A 12,856-nucleotide genomic window follows, 5' to 3' on the forward strand; every position below is an offset into this window, starting at 1 on the left:
TTACAGACTAATCATCTTTTTTCCCAGATATTGTAGCTCTGAATGCTCCCGACAGTTTCTTCAAACTTTCTAAATGTAGCTTTTTTTCCCCCAAAACAAATATGGGATAGGCTTCCTATTGGCAATGGGATGTGGGTGAATGAGAAGGCAGCCAAGACTGTGTATTAAATATGTATCTTATCTTAAGACGGAACAAAGGAATTCATATACATCAGAAGAATGTGCCTCTGGAACATGAAAAGCTAGGTTGAATAAGTGGCTAAAGTACAAAAAGAGTTCTTATTGTTAACAGACAGCCTACAGTCAAATGCTACAAGATTGTTTTAGAAGGTTATTTTAGTTTCTAAAAAATTGTGTTCTGGGATCTCACTGGCAAGCAGATGGATCGCACGGGCCCTGACCTCTAACTTTGCCAAGAATTCTCACACAAAGCCCTTTTTATACTGACCGCAAGCTACATTTTTTTCAGATAAGGCAGCAGAGAAGGAACTGATAAAGACTTGGTAACATCAGGTCTCCTTAAAAATATATTCATTTTCCCAGCCTTAGTTACTGAGGTTTCTTTGTAAGGAATAAAGGCTAAATCAAATTAATCCTGACTACGCGATAAAGCCCATTTAATGAAAACATAGAAAAACACACGCAAAAAAACAAAACGATGCACGGGAGAGCGCGGACGGTCTGTTACAGTTTCCGCAGCGAGGACGCAAGTCCTGCCAACAAAGCTGAACTTACCATGTGATCGTAGACGTCTCCTGAAGTTCACTTGAGCATTTCTCCCTCCTGTTCCATTTCATGTTTTGCTTGCAGTCGTCCTTTGCATTGTGCAGCTTTGCTCGCTTGCAAGAGGCCCCGTCTTGGAGAGCTGGCTAATTTCCCTGTCATTCAATCCCAGTCCTACTTTCGGAATTAGGCAGATGTGCACTTTTTTCGCAGGAGCTCCGCTCTGTATAACATGATCATTTTTCAAGGCAGGGATAGAAAAAACAAATAATGGAGGGTTTGTATTCCTTGTGTTTTTTGTTTTTTTCCCTGGCGAGTCACAAAAAGATGCAGAGACTGAGTCGTTAAGGGTTGGTGTTAGGAAGTTGCAGAAAGCAGAGGGGAAAAGAGCTGAAAGTGAGTGCAGAATCTCAACTGTTGGAAACTTCCTCTTTCTTGCTAGACTAAGCTAACCTCCTTCACAAAACTTTGGAATGCAAAGGGAGGACTCTCAGAGAGGCCCCAGCTAGACAAGCCTTTCTTAATCAATTAGCTTGCAGGCATTACTTGTGACCTGAGGTCACACAGCAGAAGTGTGTGTAGGGTGTTCCTTAAAGGAATACAAAATCAGCGTTTTCTCAGTGCATTTGATACAAAACACCCCCCAAGAGATGTTCAGGCAGAGCAGGTATCACATCTCACATTGGTTAGGAGTGAAGCAATATGAACTGCACAGCTAGACAAAAACAATTCCAAGCCTGTTTATTGCAGTCTTCTTAGATGATAGTCTCTGGAGACCGAGGATCTCCTTACCTGCAGTATCTGTAATAATGTGCTATTAGAATTGTGTTCGGCTTCTGCTAAGAAGAAAATCTGTTCCGGGTATGGTTTTATTAAAAATGTACGCATTGTTCATGAAACTTTTTATACCAGTATGAGGCTAGGTCTCCAAAGCGTTAAATGCAGAAGCAGACAACATAGTGCTCCTATTTGGCCATGCTCCACCTTGTAAGCCTATGGGGTGGTGCAGGCAGAGTGCTGTAAGCAACATTAGCAACAGTATAAAAACCACAAGGTTAAGGGATGTAGCAATGTGTATTAAGGTGCTTGCTCGGTAACCACTATCAGATCTGATGGTATGGGGTGAAGTAACGAGTTAAAGGTAAAAAAGAGTTGACAAGGACTAAATGAGATGGTGTTAATGAGAATGATCAAATAGGTATGACTGGCAATGGCAGTACAGAGGGAGGACTTATATTTTGGAAAGGCAGATTTATACAAAACACATAGAGATAGGGTCCCTGATGAAAACTGAACCCATGGTCTCAGTGCTGTAAGCCAAGCGAGACAACTACTTCCACCTCCCTGAGATTGCAGTAGGATCAAGAGCTGCTATTACAGATTCCACCTGCCCCCTGGTGCTTCCATCTAGTAGTGTAGCATGACCATACACTGAACAATGTCATCGGCAACATTTGTAGTATTTTAAAAATTAGTCTTGCTTAGCATCTGACATTTTATATCTCTAAAACTTTTATGAAATAAGAGAAATATTAGGCATGCACCGATACCGGTATTTCTGTATCGAGTACGAGTACCAATATTTTTTTTCGGTACTCGTCGGTATCAAATACCGAGTATTGGAAATACAATTCAGGAAGCCAGGCGGCGTGTAATGACTCGCCACCGGGCTTCCTGATTGGCGGGTAAGCCGGGCAGTGTGTAATGACTCCCCACCTGGCTTCCTGATTAGCGGGGAAGCCGGGCAGCGTGTAATGACTCACCGGCTTTCCGATTAGCAGAGAAGCCGCCCCCATGCTTCTCTTCACTAGGTGACAAGGAAGCATGGAGCCGGCTTTCTGGCCAATCAGGAAGCCGGGCGCTGTGTAATGAAGCGGCGCCCAGCTTCCTGATTGGCCCGGGAAGCCGTCTCCATGCTCCCTCGGGAGCATGAAGCCGACTTCCTGACCAATCAAAAAGCTGGGTGCCGCGTCATTACACAGCGCCTGGTTTCCTGATTTGCCGGGAAGCCGGTTGCATGCAAGCAGGTGGCTAGAGAGCATGGAGCCGGCTTCCCATCCAATCAGGAAGCTGGGCAGCGTGTAATTACGTGCTGCCCGGCTTGCTGATACTGGAAGTATCGTGCTAGGCATCAGAGCATTTGGATGAGTACGAGTACTTGCCCAAATACTCGGCATTAGTGCATCCCTAATAACTATGATACCTGTCCTAAGTTCAGATCAGACTATCCAATGCGGGGAAAATACAGGACCATATTCGCATGTATCCATACTGAATATGCAACTGCGTACTCATATTTAATTTGTGGAAAGTAAATACACATAATAAATTAACTACCCACAGCTGCACTGCACATGCTCTAGGCAAATATTTACACTCTCTCTATTCTGATCCATTGGTGAGTTCACAGTGCATTGTTGTCTAATGATGCAGTCCTATGTTTTTTTAATATAAAAATTTTAAAATAAATGAAATCCATCCATTCAATGTATATATACATCTTTATGAGCTATACCTCATTTAGAATACTGGGTTTAGTTCTGGAGACTTCACTTACAAAATGTCATATATCCGACAAAAGGAGTTCAGAGATGAACAACAAAAAAGGTCTGAAGAATAAAACATATCCCTAAAGACTAGAGAAACTTAACAAGGCTGATTTACTAAAGGAGTTAAGAATGTTCACTAAAAAAAGAGTGAAGGTTCGCTTCAATAATCCAATCATGTGAAAAACAAACCGTTTACTTTTTTCATCCCCCTATTATTGGATAAATTAAGTGAATCTTCTTACTCATTTAGCAATCCAGCCTCAATATGTGCAGCCTTGAAGAAAGAAGGAAAGGGGCGCATGTTTAAAACTTTTAAATACTTTAAGGGTGGGAATAAGGTTTAGGAGGGCAGTATTCTTAATATGAAGCTGAGATCAAGAACATGGGGGCATGACCTCAAATCCAGTTCAAATCTAACATATATAATTTTACCAAAAGAGTAGAGAATGCTTGGAACTGACTTTAGGCAGAGGTAGAAAGTCAATGAACAGTAGGTGAATTTAAACATGCTTGGGATAAACATAGGTCTGCACTCAAAAACAAAATATAAATAAAAAACCCAAATGTGAAAAAGGTCAGACTCGTAGCCTCTATTCACAAATAGCGTTCGTATTTCCCTCACTGTATTTCCGTGAGAAAGACCGTACGGCACGAAAACGCTAAAATCTTTACAACTGCACAGATTCAGCTCGCTTGCGGCTACTACTACTACTACTATTTGCAGGGCGTGCAGTTTTATACCGCATGGTCCCTGCAATAGCCTAAGCAATGCACATAAAAATGCATTTTTACTAAATATTTAGAGCGGTTCCGTGCATATTCATATGGCCGAATACACGCGGACAACCGCTCCTGCGGAGCTTTATGTTTCTATATATAGGGAAGTGAACAGCATATCTTAGTGGGGCAAATGTATAAGGCTTTACAGCTGAGTGAGGCAGAAATAAGGCCCAGTATTGTTAATAACTCAGGTACTTTATTACATTTTTAAGATTTACCTCCTGAGTTTAGTGTCAGAGTGAGATTCTTTACCAGACAATGCAGGGCAACCCTTCATAGTAAAATAGGAAGATGATGACCCAGGACCATGCTTCAGGTGATAGCCTGCAAATGTCTGCTTCCTCTGTTATGGATAGAACCTTACTATGATTCAGGCTTAACACTACTCCCACCTAGTGCCTTTCTAGCTTTTAGAAATCTGACTTGGCACCCAAGGGTCTCATTTAGGGAAGTAGCCAACAGAAGGTCACCAACTCAGGTCAACCCTCGTGTCAAGTTCCCCTCAACTCCACTGCTCTTTTTTAGAACTCGACAATCTCTCTCTGCTCTTGACTTCTGTCAACCCCCTTCTCTGAAGTTGCCTCTGCATTACCTTTAAAAAAGGTCCTCTATGTTGTGATAGTAGCAAATGAGTTCCACATGATTGAATATCTCAAAACAATATAAAATGTTTATCCAAAAGCCTCTTCTCAACGGGCAATTATCGTATTCTGCTAACTATGCAGTACCACATAAACTTTTATCACAGCTTGAAATAACATCATGTGCACTCCCTCTTAGGCCTCTAACTTTACATGAAACAAGTACAACAAAATGAAATTTTCAAAGCCCCCAGGATGGGGGACACTGAACAGCTTCCTCTGATTGGTGGTCTCCCCAGAGAGGTGCAGAATAGACCCACAGATAACCACAATGCACATGCTGGGCTCCCAATCTTCAAGCAGAACCCCACAAAACGGCATGCATGCACTCATTAAAGAAAACCCACCAATAGAGACAGAGAATGGGAAGCACATTGAAGTCTTTAAGGGAAAGAAATATCACTACTTAAAGGAGAACTATGGGGCAATCTTTTTTGGCCATAGTTCTCTTCAGGGTCATGGGAGGACATATACTATCCTCCTCCAGTGACCCAAAACTCAGCATATAGTGGGCTATTGCCTGCTATATGCTGAGAGTGCAGAGCCATCCCCCGCATTCGGCAAAGATCCCGACAATACTGACAGTCACTGCTCTCTGCAAGGAGAGGATCAGGAAGTCAGCTATCGGTGGTATGTGTTCGCTGACTTCCCAATCAATAGAGCCGACCTGTGACAGCTTCAGTGTCACAGGTCGGCTTGAATTATGGGGATGAGTGTTTTTCACTCACCCCATAATTCTCCTTTAAAGACTCCCTGTTTAATTAAATATACATCCACAGATACATCAAAGCATTTGCAGTTCTTTATAGCCACTTTTGTGATTAACACACCCCTGCCACACTGCACAGCCAGGAGGGTCAATCTTCCATTTCCTGGCTCAGCTTCCCTGGACCACATCTCCGCTAATTCGACAGAGGAGATGATAATCAATCATTGTTCAGTGCGTAAAGTGAAACCTGTTCTTTAATTTAGGTGCATTTAAAAATACATTCATGATTTTTAATAAATACAAAACTGTGTTGAGCAGTGCTTAACAAAGATTTGCCTCATTAAATCACAGCTTCTATTTGCTGTCTTCCTCTTTCTGAAAGCATCAGCACATTTCAAGTGAGGAACATTTGATACCATACATTTTATAAATATAATACATGTGTATTTGGGTATGTTCTTTTTAATATAGAGACAAAAATACAATTCATAACACAAATAAAAACCTGATTGCTGACACAGAACAAACTGTCCTAGCAGCCCTGATACTGATTGAATAGCATGCTGTTAGATAGCCATCTATTGGTCACAAAGCCAATGGCAGATATTTTTTATCCTCAGTATGTGCTGAATTCACAAAGAAGAGGGGCAAGAGCAAAACCAAAAAGTATCTAACATTCATCAGATTTATGAAACACAAAGTAACAGTCACATCATTTCCCTAAACCATAAAATCAATTAAAAACAATATAATCAAAATGAATATTAAAACACCTCCTATAATAAAATAAACTTCAACAGTAAATAGGATCATCCCACAATGGCATTAACAGATCTACCATCATATCATCCTGTGGCTGTGCCTAGCCCAACTGTAAATGTTTAAGAGGTGTATTTCGAAGCATCTAAAATCATCTAATAAGCGTTTTCTTTGTTTTTTCAGTACTTTGGTTTGTTGTCTTTTATGTTTTATAATGATCTGAGAAATAAAGAACTAAGAAGCAATAAGAAAGAAGGCTGTGCGGAAACTTTTTGGGATATAAGTGGAGCACCACAGTCCCAGAATGCTGCTTGAGGCGTGGTCGAGACATAATGGGGGGGATTTATCAAAACTGTAGCAGAATCATAATCAGTTTCTGTCTTCAATTTGTACAGTTAAGCTTTGAAAATGAAAGATAGAAGCTAATTAGTTGTCATGGAAAAGAGAGAGAGAGAGAGAGAGAGAGAGAGAGAGAGAGAGAGAGAGAGAGAGAGAGAATTTGAACAAAAATGCTACATGTCTTGTTCTGCACTGTAACAGTAAAAAATGTGAAAACTTATAACACAAGGTCCTTCATTAACTTGATGTCACTTTTTTTCTAGTTCATCCCTTTTCAGCTGTGTGTTTTATCCTTAATAAATCAATGTATATACTTTTGGAAGACCATTTTCAGGAGCAGTTACTGTGTTTTGGCGCCTGTGATTTTCACACATCTATACTGTATATTACATCCTGAGCTTTATGGGACTCAACGACATCTGCGAAAGCAACCAATTGCTTTATTCCACTGTGATCATATGAACTACAGATATGTGGAACATTTTGCATTTGTCTCTCTCTGTAAGAAGTATACCATCAGAGAGACATTACAAATAATTGATATGGATTCTTGTCATATGGATTATAACATACGAATTGGAAGCATGCCCAGTGGAAAATATGGATGGATATGTTTCAAAATGCAATATTAAATTGAATTAATCGGCTCAATACGTTGTAGAAGTGGATATTAAATAATTCATGATTATAATGGATACTCTGTATTTATTAATATACATAAGAATGGACTTGAGAAATACGCTCATTATGAAATATTGATATAATTGCATTATCACAATATATTATGTGGTTGGGGTTTCAGCACAGTATACGGTATGTCTTTTATATTCATATATGTAAAGTAATTTGCTTTCAGATGTTTTTTTAGAAAAGTTTTGATGTTTTAATTGTGGTGAAGATGCATACTGAATATACTGTACAGTGTATTGCTTCTCACCTGAAGAAGAGAGGTTCACTCTCGAAAGCTTGTCTAAAATCCACTATGCACTCCTTTATGCCATAGGGTTGCCATATAGTCACACGTTTGTGGCCTCTTCATTGTCTGCACCTTCTAGAAAAGTATTACAATACCCTAAGATTATTTATAGCCTTAAAGTAAATGAATAGCTGTCCACAGGGGCATAAAGTAGTTGTAATAATAATAATTATTATTATTATTATAATAACTGCATGGCATCCCCTCTCAAGACTACCAAACAAATGTTTTTTTGGCTTTGTGATGTGCTGTTCTAAGAAGGCAATTATGTGACCACTAGACGAATGCAATCTGCAGAATAACATTTTCAATGTTCCCCATGCCATAAGAGCCATTGTCTATGTTCCAGCTGTGAACTGCGAGTGTGCGTCTGTGGGTGCTCCTATATATGAGACTGCGCTGCCACTGACAGCCACAGGTCTCAAACTAACAACTGTGAACCAAACAGTGCGGTTTCTGATCATGTGATCACTATGACAGCCAATTAAAGGGCTACATGCAGGCTGTTTACAAATACACTTTTCCAGCTTACAGAGGGCACTGTGCCAGTCTCTCTGTGCACTGGCTGTGCTCAGATAAAGAAGACAGTGTTTGATATAACTACAGAATTTAAAAATGCAATCCAGTTAAAAAGGTTAACTATGTGTAAAGCAATAAAAAATAAATTTGGCAGTTTATAATGTTAAAAAACCTAATAGGGGTAATTATTAAAACAATGTACCAAATAAAAGTCTTTCATATCCTCAATAAAATGATACTGACACTGATAGATTTGGAATGGACATTTAGGCTTCAATGACCTCTGGTCATTATAAGGGTAAAGATGTGCTCTTCTAAAGAGATGTGCTCTTCTAACCCACTGTAATTTAACCCGGTTACCCTGGCACATTGCCACCAACAGGCTCTGCCACCCATAGGCTCTGCACCATAAAAGCCATAGTTTCTATATCTTGATCAGATAATAACTGTACTGACAAGCCTGATACAACTAAATGTTAGTTGACATACATTTTCTTTATTATTCTATGCCACATCTGTGCCACAAAGCAGCGTTTCTGGATGCACAGTTGAAATAATTATTTGCATGGCTCCACCAACTACCATCTGCTGTGTGAAGGCAATCCTCTATGTGGTGCTTATATAAGTAAGAAACCTGATAAAACAATGAAAGATGTTGAAGGCCAGCCATTGAAATTCTCTCTCCCTTGGGAAAAACCTCCATGGCCTTCATACATTCTGGGCCTGCTGGCCTTTCATTTACCTTGAGTTGAATTAAGGACACAGATTACGTGTATGAAAACAATACACGGCATGTTGCATTCACAATAAACATATAGAGACCTTTTCTCTTCCATGAAGTGAACTTACCTAAATCAATGGGAGTCTTTCCTTTGAATAATAACATCTGAAGCTCAGGATCTGTAAGGGAAGGAAATATGAAATAAATGTTCCATGTACGTTTTATTAATTACTGTGTGAAATGCAGATAAGAGCACCTTTGTATTGTACTGTTAACCTGCAAATGTAGACTTGGCACATATTTATTTTGCTGCAAAAAATAAAGTTGACCTGTATGAGTATATTGGCTCATCTACATGAGCCAAATGACACTTCGTTCACGCCTATGCACTACAGTGTGTTGTAATATGTGTGCATTTTTGTGCAGCATGCCATACCAAACTGCAGCATTATGGAGTGAACAGGGTAAGTAGAAAACAATAGTCTTTTAGGTGCCTTAGCATAAGTGTGGATCAACACAGCTCAATACAGATGGTGTAAAAAAGCCCCAATACTGCAATAGTTACCACTCGGCCTGAGGGTACAGTAATGCGCTGTGTGCACCAAACTCAGCAACCAACCATGAAGCATAATTTCCTGGTTTTTCTTCATCAAATTTCATTCTGATTGCTTGGCATCAGTTTCTTCACTTCTCAATTGCCACTGTACTTTTTTCTCTGTACTGTATAAGGCTGTTTATTTCCACGTTTACACCGATAACAAAAAAAGTTTTTGAAGATTTGTAGCACAGTAAAACCCTTCTCTAAATTTTTGTAACAACTCAATTCATCAAACACCATCACAACAAAATAGAAAATTTAATTTCTTTTATGTCTTACTACATGTTTCATTCTCAGTACAAACAACTTCCCTGTATTTACTGTACACACTATAGTAAGCTGAAGTGACTGAGAGGCTGACTCTGAGATTCATTCACTAGATTACAAAAGTCATCAAGGATCATTAAGAACCATTCATTCCTCTAGATGAGATATTGCATATAAATCCCTCCTTGGGTGCACAGGCCTGGCACTGCCTCTGTACAGAACTGCGTGTCAGCTCCTCTCTAATGAAGGTTGGTCAGAGACATTCCAGGCTGCACTCAGGCACTCGCTGAGAATGGCATGCAGAGGAATGCCATAGAATAACACTAATAAGCTGGAGATGAACCAAGCCTTACATGCCTAACATTTCAAAGGCAAAAGCCAAACAAACAATCTTGTAGAGTATTAGAAACATGAAAGAGACTAGTATGTTTCTGTACCGCTCTGTAATTTGACATGGTACAGTTGGGTTCCCTAGCAGGTTTCAGTTCCAGCTTTTGACATATGTATGTAAACAGTTACAAAAGGCTTATTTCTACACACATGTATTGAGGGTGAGGCTTTTGTCTATAAGTTCTCACTTTACCCTCTAGCTCCCCCACTGTTTTGACCTCTGGCATTCACATCATGAGACAGGACTCCAGCTCCTTGCCTCTATGACAGTACTCATGGCCTCTTCGTATTCTGACATATGGGTGAAAGGTCACCTCCTCTATCCTGTACTAATATTCAGGGCACTTCCCATCATCTGGGGAGCATATTTGTTAACTTTGGGGAAAGATCCTCTAGGAGTCAAAATGCAATCCACTTCAGATTCTTAGCAATTTGCCTGCTTCCTATTAATTTGTCTACCTCCTTCTGCCAAGGTAGCTAAAGAAGGACAGGTCTACATGCCTTGTTCATATTGTTCTCTTTTCACAAGCACTAGACTAATACTTTTTGTCCCTGTCTTGAGTTTCCTTTCCAATCCCAGTTCACAAGTTAGAAGTAGGGCTTTATTTACTAAAGGCAAATAAACTGCTTACTTTCCAAAGGAATTTGCCCTTAACGGGGAAAGTTTCCCTTAGCTTGTGGGGGAAAATATACTTTGCAAAGAATATCCAATTACATGCAAGGAAAATGAAAAAAAAATCTTGCTTGCACATGATTGGGTGATGGAAATTCAGCAACGCTTCAACTCATTCACTAAGCTAAGGGGAATCATACCTTGCAAAGTACAAATTCCCTTAAAAAGTGATCAGCCTATTTGCCTTTAGTAAATCAACCTCTTAGTGTCACACTAAGGGCTTGTGTTGATGGCATTTGTTTGTTTGAAATGGGTTTCGCATTCCTATACAGGTCTACGAGAATGTAAAATCCACTTAAAGCAGGTCAAATGCACACCAGATGAAGGCTTCGATATCAAATGTCCACTTGGCACTAGGCAATAGATCTTAAATATGCATGGGGAGTAACAAGTCATGATGCTGCCCAGGCAACAACTAAGCTCAGGTAGGGCACATGCTTAGAGAACAGACAAAGACTTCTGGGGGTAGACCTTACACAGGCCATCTTTATTTCCTTTCCATACAGTACATGGGAACAACTGAATTGCCTCCTATTTGTTTTTCTACATTAACAATTTCCTTTCACTTCTACCGACCATGACAAGGCTCAGGATGTCTCTAGAACAATCTAGAATCATCCTATTCTTGAATAGCCAAAATAACGTTTTCCACATAACATGCAAACTGATATTGTATTTCCACCTTTGCAGCCACATTTGAGAAACCCTCACTATCGGGTCTATTCACTAAGCTGCCGAGGGCAGCCGAGTGAACAACCGACCCCAAGAGAAGTGAGCCGAACACTGTTCGGCTATTCACTTCAGGCTGGTACGGCTGATTTCAGCCGTACATCGGCTGAAATCAGCCGTACATCGGCTTGCTTCACATGGCTTCGGGTCGGCCGAACATGCTCAGCATGTTCAGCCGACCCGAAGTGTAGAAGGAGTTCGACTCAGCCGATCCAACATCTGGATTGGCTGAGCCGAACCTCCGGCAGGCTACTCACTGCTGTCCGGCCTATTCTTATAGATGCCGAACAGCAGTGAGCAGTGAACAGCTCGGCTGTTCTGCTCGGTCCCTCAGAGGGACCGAGCAGAACAGAAAAATAGTTTTAAAAGTTTTAAAAATGTAAATAGAAAACGATTGTGCGGAGCTAGCAGTGACAGCTTGGCGGCTCTGCTGCCGTCAAAAAAAAACCTCTGATGGACCTGATGGAGAACTGCAGCAGAGGGCGGGTACAATGCTAGTTTACTATTGGCTATTGTAAATTGAAATAGCCAATAGGAATGTAGCAATGCATTCCAATGGGAATTTTTTTCTATTCTGACATCGCTCCATGTCAGAATAAAGAAAAAAAAAGAAACAGCAAGCAGTGTGGAGGAGAGAGGGGAGGGGGGGTTGGGGCAAATAACAAACTGCTGGATGGATGTGCAAGTGTTACTAGACCTATGTGATATGACATGAATAAACTCTGATAGGATGTGCCTTGAGCTCCTGCGTCTGCACAGGTCCACATGAATGCACAGCAGCTCCTACAAGTTGCTGTCACTCAATGGGAGAGGAGGATCCCAACAATGTTGTCGGGATCGGTTCTCAGCACAGAGCTTAGCCACGTTCACAGTATATTACATTGAATTTAAGCTTATGGTGCATTTTTTTTACAGGAGTACATTACAAAATGTACTCCTGTATCATTAGGCAACATTACATAGAATACCTCCATTTGGTACTTTTTAGAAAAGAGCAAATAAAAAGGTAAAAAACTATTTTTTATTCAATTAATTTAATCAGTTATGTTATGTGAATGGGAACATACAACAAATATAAAGTAGGTGTTATCCCAATATGGCTGCAAAAGTGGCATTATTGTTGTATGTCACCTTTCTAGACACATCCTGACCTATTCAATCATGTTCCAAATGCTTTTTTTTTTCTTGTGTCATCGTCAATGGGGGCACACAGTTAATGCATGGCATTTACAGTGCATTAGACAGGCATTGGAGGGGCAGGTTCTACAACGACCTTGTAAAGATCAAACTGTATTTATAAGTAACTGCTACTGGTCGATTGCATTAAACTGAAAAGCATTAAAGTTGCATAACCAATGCATGTTAAATGCTTTACAAATGCATCTTAATTAGTATCCAATTATTCCTCTTAAAATGTTTTTGTTTTGGGTAGAGTAGAGAAAGGTTAGAATTCCTCTCAGATTTTACTCTTTTCAGGGGCTCC

At 40.2% G+C, this 12,856-nt stretch overlaps 1 long non-coding RNA gene across 1 annotated transcript in view; it reads right to left on the reverse strand.

Moving 5' to 3' along the window:
* LOC108794477 overlaps positions 1-12,856 on the reverse strand; it is a 127,306-nt gene that overhangs the window by 54,227 nt on the left and 60,223 nt on the right. The window contains exon 2 of the long non-coding RNA XR_001941711.1: positions 8,845-8,895. This is a non-coding gene — a long non-coding RNA (uncharacterized LOC108794477). The remainder of the gene's footprint in view (positions 1-8,844; positions 8,896-12,856) is intronic.

This window comes from Nanorana parkeri, unplaced genomic scaffold, assembly GCF_000935625.1.
Source record: "Nanorana parkeri isolate BGI_ZX_2015 unplaced genomic scaffold, ASM93562v1 scaffold856, whole genome shotgun sequence".
Taxonomy (NCBI): Eukaryota; Metazoa; Chordata; class Amphibia; order Anura; family Dicroglossidae; genus Nanorana; species Nanorana parkeri.